The sequence below is a fragment of the Solanum stenotomum genome, chromosome 1, assembly GCF_019186545.1.
Source record: "Solanum stenotomum isolate F172 chromosome 1, ASM1918654v1, whole genome shotgun sequence".
NCBI classification, from domain to species: domain Eukaryota; kingdom Viridiplantae; phylum Streptophyta; class Magnoliopsida; order Solanales; family Solanaceae; genus Solanum; species Solanum stenotomum.
The window spans coordinates 77,262,807-77,278,584 of NC_064282.1; positions in this window are offsets into that span (position 1 = coordinate 77,262,807).

The following is a 15,778-nucleotide window of genomic DNA, read 5'->3' on the forward strand; positions in this document are numbered from 1 at the left end:
TATCCCGAACTTAGCTTTCTTTTCTAGCCAAATCTCATCACCCCTTTCATGGGTGATATCTTAAGAAGAACATTCTCACCGTTTTGAAACACCATGTCTCTTAACTTATGATCCGCATAGTTCTTTTGTCTACTTTGGGCTGCTAGAAGCTGAGCTTGAAGACTTCTCACCTTATCTTGACAATCCTTCACTTAATCTACCCCCAATGGTTTCACATCTCCAGCCTCAAACCATCTTATGGTTGATATACATCCCCTCCCATAGAGTGCCTCAAATGGTGCCATATCTATGTTGGAATGATAACTATTATTATAGGAGAATTCACACAAAGGTAGGAACTTATACCAATGCTCTGCAAAGTCAATCACACATGCCCTCAACATGTCTTCTAACACTTGAATAGTTCTCTCCGACTGCCCGTCTGTCTGTAGATGGAAGGTTATACTAAAAGTGAGTTGTGTGCCTAATTCATCATGTAATTTCCCTCAACACATGGATGTGAATTGGGTACCACGGTCTGAGATAATAGAGAGAGGCACACATGCAACCTCACTATCTCTTTCACATACACCTTGGCCAATTGTTCAACATTATAGTCTATTCTTACCGAAATAAAATAGGCTGATCAACCTACCTAAATAGAATCAAACTTTCCCAAAGTCTTGGGAAGACCAACCACGAAATCCATGGCTATTCTCTCCCACATCCATTTCGGAATTGGCATTCTTTGAAGCAAACTTGCAAGCCTTTGGTGTTCGTATTTCACTTGTTGGCAATTTTGACACTTAGCCACAAACTCCACTATATCTTTCTTCATGCCCGGTCACCAATAAATTCGCTTAAAATCTCAATAGATCTTGGTCACACCCGGATGAATAGAATATCGCGAACCATGGGACTCTATCAACAACTTTTGAATCAAATCATCAACTCGGGGAACACAATTTTTTCCTCTGAAACTAAGTACACCTTCCCCATCAAGGGTGGTCTCTTGTGCCTTACCAATCACTGTCTTCTTTCTAAGCTCCTCCAAATTTCAATATTCAAATTGTTTAGCCTTGATCTCATCAATGAATGTGACCCTCACTTCAATGCTAGCTAACACCCCACCTCTTTCTGAGATCCCCAACTGCATGAACTTACACTCTAGTGTCTTAATTTCCTTAACCAAAGGTCACTTGGTAATACTTAAGAAAGCTATACTACCCATACTCACCGCTTTCCGACTGAAAGCGTCAGCCACCACATTAGACTTGCTTGGATGATATTGAATGGTCACATCATAATCTTTGAGTAATTCCACCCACCTTCTCCATCTTAAATTTACATCCTTTTGAGTGAACATATGTTGCAATCTACGATGATCGATAAACACTTCACACTTAACACAATAGAGGTAATGCCGCAAGATTTAAGAGCAAACACTACCGCTTCCAACTCCAAATCATGTGTTTGATAATTCCTCTCATGCACCTTTAACTGAGGTGAGGCATAAGCTATAGCATTCTTATCCTGCATAAACACAACACCCACATTAGAATTTGAAGCATCACAATAAACAATAAAATCTTTACCTTCGACCGATATTGCTAGAATACGCGCGATGGTCAAGAGAATCTTGAGCTTTTGAAAGCTCTCTTCATATTTTTCGGTCCATTCGAATAATATCTCCTTTTTGGTCAACTTGGTCAAGTGAGTGGAAATAGAAGAAAAGTTCTTCACAAATCGACGATAATGCTACCGAGCCCCACAAAATTCCTAACTTCCATCATAGATCTAGGCCGAACCCAATTCTTAACCGCCTCAATCTTTTGAGGATCTACCATTACCCCTTCTTTCGAAACTACATGTCCCAAAAATGTAACAGAAGTCAACCAAAATTCACACTTTGAAAATTTAGCATACAACCTTTGTTTCTCAAGAACTCCCAAAACAATGTGAATATGGTCAGCATGTTCTTTCTCACTTTTCGAATAGACCAAAATATCATCAATAAACACTATAACAAACAAATCAAGGAAAGGTTTGAATACCCCATTCATTAAACTCATGAAAGTTGCAGGTGCATTGGTCAAACCAAAACACATAACCAAAAACTCATAGTGCCCATAGTGAGTTCTAAACGCCATTTTGGGAAGATCCTCAGGCCTAATTTTTAACTGATGGTAGGGTGACCTTAGATCAATCTTAGTGAAAATTGATGCAGCTTGCAATTGGTCAAAAAGATCATTTATTCGAGGCAAAGGATACTTGTTTCGAATAGTGACCCTATTCAATTGTAGGTAATCTATACACATTCTCATACTACCATCATTTTTCTAGACAAACAACACTGGAGTACCCCATGGAGAAGCACTAGGGTGAATAAATCCCTTATCAAGAAGCTCTTGGATTTGATCCTTAAGCTCTCTTAATTCTGTTGGAGCCATGTGATATGGAGGGATAGAAACGGGAGGAGTACTAGGTTCTAAATCTATACAGAAGTCTACATCTCTTTCCCGAGGCATACCAAGCAAGTCATTAGGAAACACTTCTCAAAATTCTGACATCACCAGAATAGACTCAATCGATGGAGCCTCAATCTCAACATCCCTAATATAAGCCAAACAACCTTGCCCTATCAATTTCCTAGCGTGAATAGAGGATATGATTTTAGCTTGCTTAGGCTTGTATACCCCTTCCCACTCTAATTTTCCCTTATCAGAATTTCTAGAGTGACAGACTTAGTATTACAATTAAGCACATCATAATAGGGGGACAACCAAGTCATGCCAAAGATTATATTAAAATCAGTCATATGTAAAATCACCAAATCAGCCCAAGTCTGAAAACCCATAAATAAATAGGACAAGCACGATAGGCAATGGTGACTATGACTGACTCTCCAACTAGGGTAGAAATACGGATAGGGGCATCAAGTATATTACAAATAATAGAAAGTTTTGAGGCTAATCACACATATACTTATGAATAAGTGGAATCAAATAACACATTAGTCATCTGGTCACAGAAATTAATAGTACTTGTGATCACCGCGGCAGACGCCTCTACCTCATCTTGCTCGGAAAAGCATAACACTGAGCCCTATCATCTTGACGAGCCATTTCTCTGCCTGGTTGCAAGTTACCCCTGCCTTCATTACCTATTCTTCTACCTCCACGGCCTCGCTGATTACCTCCTTACCCACCTTGTGGACGTCCTCGACCATTATGACCATTCCCCGCAGGTATCACTACTCTAGACTACTACTGCACGGAATCTGACACACGTGGGTGGGGATAATCTCTCGTCATATGCCCATGTTCTCCACAATTGTAGCAAGTACGATCAAAAGAGGGTTTGCTGCCCATTGAAGGTGCAACTCTCTGGCTATCTTGAATCAAATTATAAGGAGGGGCTCCTGAGTAATTACCGGTAGAAGCGGGCATAACAGACTGAATTTTCTTGGCTACCAACATTGGCCTCCCTGAATCTCTGGAATAAGAACATTGAAAGTTGCCTTAATTCTTTGCCCTTTTTGCCAATGCCTTAGCCTGACCGTTTCGCCTCACCCCCTCCACCTTTTTAACATAATCTTTCACCTCATTAAAGGTCCTCCCTACAGGGGTCATATGAACAAATAATACCTGCAACTCTGTATTTAGACCCCTAATAAATAAACGAAACCTCTCTTTCTCAGTAGTCACCAATTGAGTAGCATATCAAGACAATATATGGAACTTGGACTCTTAAGCAGCCACAGATATACCACCTTGTTCCAAAGCCATAAACACATATTTCTTGTGACCTCTCAAAGTTCTAGGCACATATTTCTCCAATATTAGAGCATGAAAATGGGTCCAAGTAACTGGAGGCAAAATTGAAAAACTGCATTCCAAATAAGCTCTCCACCACTGCTTGGCCTCACCTTGAAGCCGAAGAGTTATGAACTCAACCCCATGCTGATGGACAAATCCCTACTTATGAATCCTGTCATAGAAGTCTAAGATTAACTCATAAGCATCCTCACTCTCCGAACAAAGAAATACAGGAAACTTTAGCTTCAAAAACATAGTTAACATTTCATGCCCATTACAGTCATAACAGAACCCAACACAAGACGGAAGAGAGCATCAGTAACTTTGTTTTGACCCACCTTAGGTGTAGTGATAGAAATAGGGGGATTGGTGGGAGCTTGAGTTGCTTGAACAGATAAAAGCACTCCAGGACCAGCCAATCCTTTAAAAAATGACATGATTTGTTGAGCTAACACTGGTCAATGAGAGGAACACTGGTAGTCTCCGCCTGCAGCTCTTCCTCTTCTCCAACCTCCTCAACATTCTCAAAATTCTCAACATTCTCAACCTCAATATCCTATCTATCTCTTCATGATGTACGGGAGTGGGCTCATTTTGGGGAGCATTTTCGATCGGTACCCCATCTCTAGCAGGCGCTACTCTTCCTCAACCTCTACCCGTAGCTCTTCCTTTATCCCTGCCTTAACCGCGACCTCTCATTGCAGATTCGTCAGCTGGAGTATTTATGGGATCTACGGGCCAGATGTCGTTGTATTTAGTGTGAACCATCTACAGATAGAAGAGTGAATGAGGTTAGATACTGATTTGAATCGACAGATACTAATTGGAATAAAGTTATAGCACGAAATGAGACAAGAAAAAACATAGAGATTTCCTCAAGTCCTATCGCCTCTCGAAGAAAAGTAAAGGCGTCCCCGTACCGTTCCATAAGACTTTACTAGACTCATTTCGCTACATCGAGATCAACGAACCTAGGCTTTGATACAAACTATGTCACGACCCCGACCATCGTGATTGGCACCCACCCTAACTCTCTTGTGGGAGAACCATTACTACAATCCAAACTAAGCAATTAATCTAAAAACTAAGGTATTTAAGTTACGGAAGCAAGTTAAATACTAAGGAAGAAATAGGGAGTTCCCATAAACTCCAACAAAAGTCTAACAATGAACTAAACAATGCGAAAGAAATAACCTAGAACTTGAAAGTCAATGTACCAAAACATCTAACATTGTACCAAAATTCTAAATAAGAAGGGATACAGCCCCAAACTAATGAACTAATAACAACTAGAACAAGTCCTAGCCTGGAATGTGGACATAGACAGAAATAAAACGCATGGAAACCCTAAAGAACAGGCTAACCCTTGAATTCGAAGCAATCACTGATCTTCTAGACGAGGTCTGTCAATAGCCGCCTGAAGATGACCTTTACTCAACAAAGAAAGAGAAAGTGCAGTATCTATACTCAACCACATTGTACTTGTAGGATAATGCGGCTATTCCACTAAATGCAACATAAGCAAGCCATTATAACAATATAATAACATGCATATATCAAACATATACAATATTATCAATATTTACGAACAAGGTATAGCTTCACATTTCTCAAGATACACAATTATATCAAATTATTTGTCCTGTCAAGGAACCCAAACCCAAACTGTTACCATATTGGAATGTGGTACCCGATCCATTAATTATGTCAGAACGTGGCAACTGATCACATAGTTATGCCGGACCGTCACAACCGATCCAACTTAGTTATGCTGAAACGTGGCAACCGATACATTCAACAAGCCACAATCACAATCACAAGTATATTATCATAATCATACAAAAAAGACATGATTCATGACATTTATCATTCATCTATCCTCATTTAGGTTTAATGTGATCAATAATACAACATTCACATACATACATATCATAATGAAGCAAGAACAAACATACATCACACAATCATAGTATCACAACCATCACCTACCTCGAAACAAGCTTGAAACCCTAAGAAACTTGATCCTTCTCTTTCCGGATTTGTTCCGCTTATTCTTGGTCTATAAAAACTCATATAACACGGGAATCAATAAACAATCCTTAATTACTCGGATTACTAACAATTCTAACAACCCGAGATGATACTTAGGATCCCAAGTACCCATTATAGGGTTTTTTCCACCATAGAATCTAGATCAACNCCCCCCCCCCCCCCCCCCCATCGATAATTACCCATTCTATTACGTTCTAAGGATTGAAAAATAGATTCGGGGAGTGAAAAACTTATCTTTAGCCTCAAGAATGGTAGAAAACTATCAAGAGTCACATGGGGTTCATTCCTTAGGTTTAAAATTTGAAAAGTGTAGAATAAAGTCATTTTGGGGTGTATTTACGACCTTAGGTCCCGTGTAACCCACCACAGCGGCCCTCACCCAACTGCGGGCGCCTTGGCTGCAAAAATCCCGCCCCAGCAGTTTGCACGGAACTAGTGACCTATTTTAATAATTCCAAGACCCCCATTTCACAACACCCCTTTAACAAACGACACTCAAAAAATACCGTTCACGCAATGATCGGTTTAGGGAGTTCTACTCACCCAAATTCAATTCCGTAAAGTCGTACAGATTCCTTAACGACTTATCTAACTACTCATGCAATCGAAATCATAAATAACTTACCCAATTGTTACCATATTTACCTACACCTTAATGACTCCAATTTCATCCAAATCTGGACTAGGTTAGGAAATTTCAAGTTACTTAGAAAAAGTTTTTCGACCCAAAAATTTTCCCCACTGGCTTTTCGATAACGACTGAACCCGGTCATTACATGTTCGTCAAACAAAGAGGAAATTAATCCAAAGTAAAGAAACAATGCAAGTTAGCTCAAGAAAATTATATTAGAATAATTAATGAGATTGACTCTATATATGCATGTTTGTTAAACGAGTTTAATTTGCAGGTGACACCGAGACATAAACCACATATTCGAGTTAACAAGTTCATAAAACAATATATAGTTGGAACATGTACTGAATCTTGCAACGGGGTTTACATTAAAAATTGGTGAGATGTTCACTACTTATCTGAACATGACATCCCTTCAAATATTGGTAAGAAAAGGTAAGGAAGTCAAAATGAAACATATAGTTTCCGTATATAATGGTATTAGCATTGTCATTTTCAAGTTCATTGTCCTTGCCCTATTTGATTCTTAAAATTTTGTAGAAATCATATGGCCAGAAAAAAAGAGAAAAAGAGAAAATGAAGATTAATATGGACTTCAACAAATAAATGTGAGAAATGAAACAACACATATGGACTTAGTAGATTCTGGATTAAGGACTCCAGTACAATTTATTTTTTACCTTTAGGATTTTTAGCTCATACATAAAAAGAGAGCAAAATAAAAATAGTTTCAGTTCCAGATATTATGGAGGTGAAGAGGGAGGAGTCAGCTATTGACTTATTGAGTTTGCTAAAATATATATTGGAAGCTCAGAGGAGGTCAAGGGTTGATGAGCAACTAAGTTTATTTGTGTTGAGAGCCTATATGGGTGATGCTTCTTCCAACTCAATTCCAGTAGTGGTAGGACTTACAAGTGGAGTTGATGTTTTGATGGAGTCTCAAACTCTAAGTACTACACAACCAGATTCTGAGGAAAGTCTTGAGGTCTCATTTAGTGAGCCAGCCACAACCCCTACAACTATTAATGTTTCAGGAGATAAAAAAGCCTCAGCACCATTTACAGACTCTGTAGCCTAGGCATCACTGATATACAATACTCCTAGTACTATAAGTGTTGTAGAGATGTGGCTCAATAAAAATGAAAAATTAGTTGTATCAGTAAAGAGTCACAATATATGTTATATTTTATTTGACATCAACGTATCTTTGATTTTAATGATGGTTGAGGATCTGTGTATGGCAATGAATGAATATGAATGTGACAACTATACTTAATATGTATGCATAAAACTTGATACTTAGGAATTGAAAGTGAGGTTTTATGCCATGTGGATGTGAGCATTTTCTGCATCATTAATTAGTTGTTGATGCATCTAGAACTTGTCTTGATTCATGTGTTATTTGTAAGCTAGTGGAATAGAAATGGATCAGAAACTATTTTTGAATTTAGACCACTTGATTTATAAGATTGTCCAAAATGATTAAATAATTCATTGTTCCATAATTTTGAGCCAAAATGAAAAGAAATTGTTCGCTTGTTCTATTCATGTCATGCCCCTAGCCAACACCCTGGATGTGATTGTCCCTAAGTGACAATTGTTGACTCCAAATGAATCCTTGGCCGGACTAACTATGATTAGCATGGTTCTATGGTATACACAATGCTTTAATAGATGATCATTTCAATCATTTAATGAAAACTCTGAAACATTGTTTGAAAATACTTGACATCAATGATAAGTTTCAATAAAACATTTGGGAAAAATACTGGAAACAATTGAACTTTGTCTATCCATGAAGCCTCTAAAATACCAAGATAGGTGGTGGAACAAGACTCACAACACCTCAAAATAAATCAAGACTAAACTTAAAATCATCTAGAGTACTCCGAAAGTAAGGAAGTCTCACCAAAAGTTGTTGGAAAGTGTAGTGATCTCAACAGAGAGTCTGTTGATGATCATGAACACATGTATATGTATCATGAGATAATTCAGATCGAATGTTATCAGTACATTAAATTTACGGTACGTAATATGGCTGAATAAAAAAATATTGAATTGATAACTGAATATTGAAGAAAAACAAGATATAAACAAGTAGTGAAAACCATTTGTTTCTTTACATTAAGATATGCAATGAAAGAAAGATGAAAATAAAAACATTTACTCTGTTGGGGAGCTTCTCTAACCTACAACCGTCACTATGATCCTAGCAATGATACAACATTCAACTCATGTTGAAAGGACCATCATATACATTATTGAGGTATATGATGCTAACTATGACTATGGATCCATCAAATATGCCTTACAAAGAGGCAGTGAAGAGTCCCCCAAAAGTTGGTACGATCCTATCCTACACAGACTACGTATTTTATGGGCCACTTAGTTAAAAATTGAGTCTTACCCAATTCAGTGCTCAATACTTCTCCCAAAATAATCACTATCAATAATGTTCAATAGTCCTATTTTAGAGAACTTACCTTTACTTCACTTTACTTTACTAAAATGATTTTTAAAAAAAGAATCAATTATGTTCTTTTATCCTCAATTAACAAATAATGCATAAGAAACCACCTTCGTCCTTCAAAAAAACCTTTTCCAAAAATATGCATTTTGAAGGAATGCTCAAGGACTTACTTTCAAAGTTCGAAGTCAATGTATAGGCAAAACACATAAAGGAACCTTTAAAATATGACTTTTAGAGAAATTTCTCAATAAATAGGGTTCATGAGAAATACAAGAATCTCAATGCATAAAATATCATAATTCATAATCAAGAAGTTAGAATACAAAATAAGAATAGAAATCGTATCTAGAATTTCATTGAAACTTTGGGTAGAATATTGAAATGAACTGTCACTGATAAAATTAGATTTAGTGCCTTAAATACATGGAAAAACAAAGATCTTGATAAAATTGGAAGAACGCTTGAAAATCTTCTCTTTCTCCTCGTGGATCCTTTATTTAAGACTTAGAAACATTTATGAGAGTATTAGTGATGTAATTCTCACCATAAATTACCGATAAAGTGTGGAAATCAAAGACAAGAAAGAAAGATAGAAGAAGAGATACAANCATAATGTATCATAATTCATAATCAAGAAGTTAGAATACAAAATAAGAATAGAAATCGTATCTAGAATTTCATTGAAACTTTGGGTAGAATATTGAAATGAACTATCACTGATAAAATTAGATTTAGTGCCTTAAATACATGGAAAAACAAAGTTCTTCACAAAATTGGAAGAACACTTGAAAATCTTATCTTTCTCCTCGTGGATCCTTGATTTAAGACTTAGAAACATTTATGAGAGTAATAATGATGTAATTCTCACCATAAATTACAGATAAAATGAGGAAATCAAAGACAAGAAAGAAATATAGAAGAAGAGATACAAGAGAAGGAATAATTGACAACTAAAGGATGTATTAAATCCTAAAACCTCCAATTACAATCCCCAAACAAACACCTAATCAAGATAAGTAGATTGACACCAGAAAAGAAAATGTAAAGCAACTTAAAGGTATATTAAACCTAAGGACCTCAATTGATTAATCTGAATGAAGCACCAAATCTCTTAAAATGACCTCAAGGAAATGGAATCTCAAAGCAACCCCTGTTTCTAAACAAAATTCAATAGAAGCTTCAGCAAGTTCTCAAGCCTCTCAAAGAAGATCTAATTCATCAATCATTCATTTTCAAAATAGTCTACCTAAAAGAAGACCCAAACTAGCTATTTATAATTTTAGGCTTCTACATCATAAGAAGCCCAAAGGTGAGGAAAAAAGGATATAGGGCGATGTGGTTCGGGCTCGCCTAATGAACTTGTTGAATTGCCAACAAGGTTGACGACGTGACCCTTCTTTGGAAGAATTTTGTAAAGTTTGGCGATCTAGGTCGTAATCGCCTAAGAAACTCGGCAAGTTGCCAATTGACACCCAGCTCGCCGAATGTGGAAGCTTTCCTGTATCTCCCTAGCACTTTAGGCGAGGTTGGAGCCCTCGCCTAAGGCATTAGGTGAGTCGTTGAAGTGTTCTCCTTCTCGTTGAATGAGGCAGCTTCTTCACTCGCTCTTCCTTGCTTCGTTAGACCTCCAATACTCCAAGATATCATCCAAACATGGTATTTCTTAATTGAGAGCTCCTTCCAAGCGTGTATATTACTATTCAAGGCATGGGAACCCATCTTTGTCATCAACTCAAACTGCAGAACCTGTATCTTTTTGAACAATCCTTCCATCCTTTGAAGTTCCCAAACTTGGCTTGGAGTGAATGGCCTTGAGGTAATCTGAATTGCATCATTCTCCCCTTCTAGAAAAGGATTCGTGCTCGAATCCAAACATTGCAAAACCATAGGAAAAGAAAATAATAACAAGATCCTCATGGCGTAAGGGTTAGCGTTAGCAATAATTATTCTATCACCATGCCAAGGATGGACAAATTTAACATATAACCAAGCATCAGAATGATCAACAAAGGGTTTGTAATCCATCAAACCAGGAGATAGTTGGCTACTTAAGAGAGCTTAACAAAGGTGTACACTAAAGGAACCATTACACTTAGGCAACTACGCATATAAACCCTCATTGGATCAACATTTCAACAAGCAGAACTCCCCTTTTAACTCAGGTAGCACATGAACACCCTTATACCTAAGTGCAAAGTCATAAACAATGTTAACCCAAATTAACACTCCATCCAATACAATAGCTAACTTCAAGAAGGTAATTATTCCCAATTTATAAGCGGGCTAAAGTACAAAAGTATTCCCCACATAAATTGGAAAACATACCTCATTCAAGCAAATAGGATCAAGTAATAACATCATGTAATAATCATATGAAAGAAAGAAAGTGTTACTACCATACTCATCACAATTTAGACCAACACTGGGGTCAAATGGGATGGAATTATATAGCATCGAGTCAAAGAGACTACAATTTTCCCTATTGATACTACGATTAACATAAAATATACTACACACACAAACATGCATATTATCATATGAAAATAGATAATGGCGAAAGGTATCATGCACACAGGGGTCATCTAAGGTGTTCCTATGTGCAAGATCACAACTAGGTTCAAGGATCCTAGTACCTCATTCAAATAAATAGGATCAAGTAATAACATCATGTAATAATCATATGAAAGAAAGAAAGTGTTACTACCATACTCATCACAATTTAGACCAACACTGGGGTCAAATGGGATGGAATTATATAGCATCGAGTCAAAGAGACTACAATTTTCCCTATTGATACTACGATTAACATAAAATATACTACACACACAAACATGCATATTATCATATGAAAATAGATAATGGCGAAAGGTATCATGCACACAGGGGTCATCTAAGGTGTTCCTATGTGCAAGATCACAACTAGGTTCAAGGATCCTAGTACTCATTAAATCGCAACAAGGAACACAAAAAGACATCATGGCGAATTTAAGATAAACTTCACCTTGTTTTGACAAAAAACTCCTATGCCTATAAGATGCACAATCAACGAGATCACACTCAAAGCAATAGTAAAGAACGGAGTTTAGGAATCTACCCTTCCCCATACAAAAAGTAGGCCCCTCAAATGGATAGTAAACATTCAATAAAGACTTTCCATCATAGGGAAAGGTGTTAACAGATTCATCCAAATTATGCATGCCATCTCGACTAAGCATCACTACACAAGTGCCACAATTCAAGTCATTATAGGTCAAATGGAAAGGAAATTCATAAACATGTATCAAGTACACCCCTTTTTGTCTGAATGACACTCTTCTCTTCTACAAACATACTCCACTGAAAAGGGTGAGCATCATGACATGTTAACAGGTGATAGAGAAAGGTGTCTCGGAAAACAGCTTCATTGAAGATGTTTTTGTAGGTATGACTACTAATAGGCTCAAAATCATTGGTCATACCATTAAGAATTAGAACAAACCAAGAAGAAGAGGTAGTGGGAAAACAAATACCACCTTCCTTTTATCATAATTCATCCCCACAAGAGTACTCTCATCTTCCAAGAAGAGATTTTCATCTCTGGGAGGGAAATCTTCACTCCATGTTGGGTTACTATAAAAATCATAGCTATCAAGGACTACACAACTCTCATGATTCACACTACTAGGTACTTCACTAAGAGTGAGTTCATCATTTTCAAACAAGATATTGCACTTAAGAGGGAATGATAAACCACCATGGGAGATTTAAAATATGCAAGTTCACCCTGAAAAAGACACATATCATTTTTCAAAACATTGTTAAGCACATGATCTCTATGAGCAAAACAAGTAGATTCCTCATTTAGTGAACTACACTCACATACAAGTTGATCAACACAATTATCACATGAAAATGAACTATACCTCAATGCACGGGTGTCAACACTAGGTGGACACAAACCGATCTAACTAGAAGAATCAATTTAGTCATCAATAGGATCATCTAGTGTATCCAGACTCTCAATATGTACAATATCAACACATGGTAAAGAAACATTAAGCTCACATAAAGACAAGCTATTACACTTTGTTCATTTGCAATTGTAAGAGTGTTAAGTTTAGCTACTGTACCTTGATTCTTACAATAAAGATCTTTTTTACCTTGGAATGACACTTTCTTAGGAATGTTGGGATACCCCAAAGGTGCATTCATCACACCTTCAATGGTAGGCTCTTTGTTTGGAACTCGTGTTCCTCCATTCATAATGCTTGTACCTATATAAGAACCCTTACAAAGTGAACAAAAAGATTAGATTGAGATTGTGGCAACCCTTTCACTCACTCCACTCAACCTCTCATTTTTCCACTCTAAGGTTGCCACCTTCCTCTCCCTTACTCCTCTCAATCTTTTGTCTCTCAGTTTGCACCTTAGAAGGAAGAAAGAGATGTGTTCCCCATCGATCCATAACATACTTGGACCATTTTTTCTTGTATGGAACCCTAAGTTTGTTAAACCAATTGGCTCCCAAAAATAATTGACAAAAGTCCATTGGAATTACATCACACCAAACCTTCTCATAGTATTCACCGTGTGTGAAAGAGACCATTACAACCTCGGTAACCTTACGTCGCTTCATGGTGTATGGATAACACCTTAATATTCGTGGTAGTCTCAAGTAGGCTACCGTAGATGGAGTGATGTAGTTTAGATTGAAACAATCATCGAGGACAAGATCAAACCCCAGAGCTCCAAAAATGTCAACCTTTATCCTAAAAACTTGTCTTCTCGAGTCAACATTATAGAGCTTTGTATACCCCTTTGGCACATACTTGAAGCTCATAAGCCCTTTCAATTCTTTCCATGACAAAGGGTAACATTTCCATTGAGTTTTCAAAGCCATCCCTCATGTTTCCACCAACTCAATGCAAGGCCTTTAAAGTGTTCAAGGGCATATATGGATTACTCAATATTTTTCAAATCATGGTTTACGAAATACCGCTCACATTGAAACTCCCAATCAAGATATGCATCGGGATCACACTTTCCTTCAAAAATAGGAAGACTAACTCTTTTGGTATCGAGACACCTAATACATACCCCATATCTGCCTTCGTTCCTATATCCCGACAAGTGTGCACAAAAATGAGAAGTGTAGGATGTAGTATCCTTAGACATTAGAGATGCACACTCTCTTATTCCCATCGAATGACTTTCACTTGAACTAGTGTAACCATACACACCTCTTTGACTAGGGTAAAAATTACCACAAGCTAAAGAATATGAATCCTTACAAGCCTTAGGGGCATGTTCCTCATAATTCTTATATAAGAGAGTATTATACCTTGCTTCACCTTCATCCTTGGAGTGGGAAGTGTAATATGTTCCATCACCATCATAGGAACAATCTTCACTCTCGAAGTGGGAGTAAGATCTCTCACATGCTCCATCATCATCATAGGAGACATCACAAGGTTCTTCGTCCTCTCTATCTTCACTATAAAGTCTATTATCACCATCTTCCTAATATTCTCCTCCAAAATTGTAGCTCTCATTTCCATTTAGCTCTAGATTATGCCTATTACCATAGTCTCCATAATTACCATAATCCTCACATCCATAGCCCCCATCATCACAATCATAGTCTTCCATATCATAGTCACATGGGTCCGAGGCCATTGATGACATGCTTCCTTATAACTTATTTGTACCTATAAAACGCGAAAACAAGGTTAGTAGTAAAAGCTCCTGACCAACACTCGTATTTTGTTACCTTTGAATACCTCACAAATTGGCTTGGCTAATATTGAACCTTGTTTCAATCCGGTGATACACAAGTGTCAATTAAGCTCTTGGTCGCTTGTTTCTAGAAGGAAAGACGACTCTTTTAAAGTAAACATACTTGAATCAAAAAGTTTACTACAGAGTAAAAACTAAAAAAATCACAGAAAGAAAGCATAAGAAAGAAGACGAACACAAGACTAATCAACAACCAAGTGAGGACATTTACTAGTTTGAAATTACTCTTTAGAATTAAATAAGTGAGTAGGAATGAAGGAAAATGAGACTAGAAACTTAAACCATGAGATTGGTCATAAAATGAATCTCGGTTGTCCGAACTTAAATTTTTGTTTTCCCAAAACTGAAATTCACATCGCCAACTTACACCCTGTAACTGGCTGAATCATTTTGGTGAATCGCCGAAGTACCCTTAGCTCCTTGAATTTTCCAAAGATACAAGTTCATTTGGCGAGCTCAGCTCCCATTTGGCAAATTGCCGAATTTGCTTTGTAAGTAGAACTTAGCTCGCCCAATAGACCTTCCAGCACACTTGCAGCCTCCGATTTTTCACTCCTTATGGTCCCCATGTACTTCCTTTACCTAGTACTTTCCCCTTTTAGTAAATTTGCATTTGTACCAACACAAGTACTATTTCCTTTCCTCTTCCTTTTGGATCAAACACCTCTTTTTTATGATTCTCCTCATTGAAGATCTGCAGATCCCCAAGAACTTTATGAACAATGGTGAAGACCCGAAATAAAGCCCTTAATAACATTAGCTCGGAATTTCATGAAAATTGGAATACATTTTCCCTTTGATGTAGGAAACAAACCCAATGATTTTTATATTTCAATTACTTGCCAAAACCTTCATAATTCAAAACCCATTTCCTTCTTTCTTCAAGTCACGAAGAACACCATGAACATGAAGAATACCCAATTTTGAAACCCAATGGATATCTACTCTGTTTTCACCCAAGTTTAAGATATGAACTCCTAAGGATTTACTGATGAAACCCCAATACCCAAGACTCTCCGATTTAACCTAGATCTTAAAACCCACTTGAAG